General features: G+C 44.2%; 1 protein-coding gene across 1 annotated transcript in view; it reads right to left on the bottom strand.

The window, feature by feature from the left end:
• Nucleotides 1-4,412, bottom strand: part of hip1r (huntingtin interacting protein 1 related) — a 28,384-nt gene that overhangs the window by 631 nt on the left and 23,341 nt on the right. The window lies entirely within an intron of this gene.

Here is a 4,412-nt window from a genome sequence, read left to right as displayed (position 1 = left end):
GATAGAGAGAGAGAGAGACGAGAACCTCCTGCACACAGTATAAATAAGAAGAGAGAATCCAACAGAGGGCAGGGTCCATGTTTCCCACTTAGGGTCGGGACCCAAATGGGTCGCAGCCCGTGTTTATTAGGTTGTAAATAATTTATTGAGTAAAATGCACGTCAATCTTATGGAATGAGCGTTCTTTTTTGCTCCACTGGTCTGTTCGCTCAGATGATGTGGGGTGTTCTCCTCTCTTCTTCTTTTCCTCTCTCTCTCTTCTCTTATCCTAGGAGGGGATGAAAAATGAGTTAGAAAGGGGTGAGACACAGAAAGGAGAATAGAGACCTTTCTGTTTTGTTTACTTTTATAATGGAAAAATATACTTCATATACTGTAATTCGGTTTGTTCAGCTTGTCACAGTTAAAATGAGATGGTACAATGATTCTGGTGTATTTTGTAATTGGGTCCCGGGGAAACACCAAATATCTCTTTTGGGTCTTGAGCTGAAAAGTTGGGAACCACTGTCTTAAAGGATAGGATTATGCTACATATTAAACTTTTTTAATACAGAATAACAAAAAAAAGGAAAACAAAAGACGGGGATCACTGAGTCAGTATTGTAAGATGACTCAATGAAAATGTTAATGCATAGTGCTGTAAAAGCACAAAGAAAGGAACCAAAGCCACAATGTGAAGCGGTTCGGCGAGGAGCTCTGCCACCGAGACCGGCGTCTGCTCTGGTTAATGTTGCTGTGAAGCCCTGGGCCCAGGTGTGTCCCGAGCTGCTGATTACTCCCCGGTCAGGTCTGCAGCCCTGGAGAGAGAAAACACAGAAAAGACAGGGGAACGGAGCACAGGGGCCGTCACAACCTTTCAGTTACTGTACGTTGTGGATTTCAGGTGAAGGCCGACCGCACAACAAGAGCTGCAGACCTGAAGCAGGCATCCGCCACGTAAACGACATGGGGCCGCCGTGGTCGTCACGTCCACCAAACATGGCCAGCAGCAGATCTCCGACCAGGTGGGAGATGATGTTATACAATCCTCCTGATGGAAATATGGCTGCAAACTAACGCTTATTTTCATTGTTGATTCTTTTTCTGGATTCATTGTTGGTTTATAAAATGGTGAAAATGTCGATCTGTGTTTCCCGGAGCCCAAAAAAGACGCGTGAAATGGTCATGTTTTGTCCTCAATTAAGATATTCAGTTTGCTGCCAGAGAGAGAAGAAACTAGAAATTCACATTTCCGAAGCTAATCACAGATCTTTTAATTTTCATAAAAAATTCTTAACCCATTATCATAATAGCATGGCACTTAATTTAATAGCTGGTAACTAAGGATAACTCGTTACAAGCTCTAGTCGTGACATTCAATCTTGACCAACCACACGTGAACCTCATGGATCACCAATATCAGAAGGATTTATCCGGAGGGAATGTGATGTCTACTAGATTTCATTGGAGCCAGTTGAATAGTTTATGTTCAGTGTCAGAGCGAGCAACATTTCTGGTAATTGAGCCTCGCAGCTTACATCTGTGATGTATTTCCAGGTGTGATGGACTTCTCTGGCATGTCTCTGATAAAACTGAAAACCGAGGAGAGGGAAGTTCAGGTGAGGTCTTCAAGTCCAACATATCTTGTTGTGTATTCCTGTAATTGCAAGCGGCTGACGACTTGCTCTCTGGATGTCTCAGGTGAAGGTGCTGCAGCTGGAGAGCCCTGGAGCAGGAGCGGTCCGCCTGGGGGAGCTGAGGAAGAGGCACTACAAGCTCGACGCCTCTGGGACGAAGGAGCCGAACCGTAGCGCGAGCCGATGGCTTCCCTCCGCCGCCTCACACCCACTCTGCTCGACGGCACGCCAGAACCTCCGTCCTTCTCACAGACAACCCGCCTTACTGACACCCAGAGCTATGCAGCAAACAATCCTGTTCACCACCTCAAACCAGTCTTTCTCAGTGCCTCAGACCTACACCCCTTCCCAACTCCTCCCGTCTCAGACCTACAACCCCTTCCCAAACCCCATCCCGTCTCAGACTACACCCTTCCCAAACCCATCCCGTCTCAGCCTACACCCTCCCAACTCCATCCCGTCTCAGACCTACACCCTTCCCAACTCCATCCCGTCTCAGACCTACACCCCTTCCCAAACTCCCATCCCGTCTCAGACCTACACCCCTTCCCAAACCCATCCCCTCAGACCTACACCCTTCCCAACTCCCATCCCGCTCAGACCTACACCCTTCCCAACTCTCCTCCCGTCTCAGACCTACACCCTTCCCAAACCTCCATCCCTCTCAGACCTACACCCTCTCCAAACTCCACTCCCGTCTCGACCTACACCCCTTCCAAACTTCCATCCCGTCTCAGACCTACACCCCTTCCAAACTTTCACCCCTTCTAAGCCTACGCACCCTCCAACCTTTCACCCATCTAACACCACCTACACCCACCTCAGCCCTTCACCCGAATCAACCCAAACCGACTTAAACCTGAGTCCTACCTCGCTGTCAACCCCCTCCGCCTCTCCCGCCTCAATCCCGTCTCTGCCGAGGCCACCCCGCGAGAACAACACAGAGTCCCCAAATTAGCCGCTAGGAACCCAACATCTTTACCAAATCTGGAAAAGCTGAAGGAATGCGGTAAGTGCTTACACCATCTGGATATTATCTTCTACATTGTGCTTAAGGGATAATTCAGATGTTTTAAAGAGTGATTGTATGAGCTATTCCATAGTCAGGTTCTTTCTACAGTAACATGGCAGTCGGCACTCCCCGGTTTGGAAAAAGCTGACAGGGAAGCTAGCTTGTCCTACTAATAAGATAAGATATACTTTATTCATCCACAGCGGGAAATTCCTTAGTACAGTATTCAACAATAACGGCAAAAAAAAACAAAAAACAAACAATACACACAAGAAAGACAACAACAATAGACAAGTGCAGAAGGTACGACGAAAAGTGCGTCTAATAAAGGTTTTGTAAAGTACAGTGCTTTGCCATAGTACAAAAAAACAATATTGGGGTAAGTAAGTGACTTTAAAATTATTGAATAGTAATTAAAGTTATAAAGCAAAAGTAGGTAACCATACCCCCACCTAATGATGTGGGGGTAGCATCTAACTATGTTATCTTTCCTAAAAAAAATCATTTAAGTGTATACTCTATATTTAGAAAGTTTTCCAACTTACCTTGCTGTCAGACCGCTCTGTTTAAGTTACCCGGGGAAACTAAGCCGTTAATCATGTTATGGGGGCTCTCGTCATAGCCACCAGACTCTTAACACAAAAACAGTAATTGCCCTTATAGAATATGGAGTTGCTGCTCTACCGCTGCCTCCGTCGGTTAGTGCAAGCAAGGCAGCTTATCTGTAGACACTTGCAGCAACAGGCACTTCAAAATGCTTTACATCAAAAATCAGTACAGATAAACACACAAGACAAACGTTAAAAAATTATAAGCATATAAAACACATGAATAGACAGTTAAAAAACAAAATAGACACAGAAAACACAAGAATAAAAGTTACAACTGAGTTTTGGTAAGTTCCTAACTCTTTTACACAAGTCACACAATGACATGAACAAACTAACCGATGGCAAGTAGCAGCACACTCCGTGTTCTGCTAGGTAAAATCACTGTTTTAGTCAATGGAGTCTGGGCTTTGACTGGGGGGGGGGGGGGGACGCCTCCCGATGATATTTATTAGCGATTTGAACCTTTTTTCCAACTTTTAATTTTTTCCCATCCAAAAGGAAACTTGTCAACATGTGTTTATCTAAAAAAAAAGATCAATTTTTGCGCAATATGGGATGTGAAGCACAAACTGACCAACACTTATATAATAAAGATGGATACTTGGCGTCTGTGGATAAATACAGTATTGCCACTGAAAAATCAAATCTATCTGTGTCTGTCTTCTTCTGTCTGTCTGATATCTGTCTACTGTCTGCTTATCTTCTGTCTGTCTGCTTATCTGTCTATCTGTCTGTTATATCTGTCTGTCTGTCTGCTTCTTTGTCTGTCTGTATCTGTCTATCTCTGCTTATCTGTCTATCTGTCTGCTATCTGGTCATCTATCTATTTATTTCATCTATCTATCTATCTATCTGTCTATCTATCTATCTATCTATCTATCTATCTATCTATCTATCTATCTATCTATCACTATCTGTTCTGTCTGCTGATCTGTCTGTCTGTACCCCCCCCCCCCCCCCAGTCAAAGCCTCCAGACTCCATTGACTAAAACAGTGATTTTACCTAGCAGAACACGGGAGTTGCTGCTCTACCTCTGCCTCCATCGGTTAGTTTGTTCATGTCATTGTGTGACTTTGTGTTTAAAAGAGTTAGGAACTTACCAAACTAACTCAGTTGTAACTTTTATTCTTGTGTTTTATGTGTCTATTTTGTTTTTAACTGTCTATTCATGT

This window comes from Etheostoma spectabile, chromosome 16, assembly GCF_008692095.1.
Source record: "Etheostoma spectabile isolate EspeVRDwgs_2016 chromosome 16, UIUC_Espe_1.0, whole genome shotgun sequence".
Classification (NCBI taxonomy): domain Eukaryota; kingdom Metazoa; phylum Chordata; class Actinopteri; order Perciformes; family Percidae; genus Etheostoma; species Etheostoma spectabile.
Note: the sequence above shows the minus strand (reverse complement) of the source record. Positions and strands in the feature narration are given on the sequence as shown.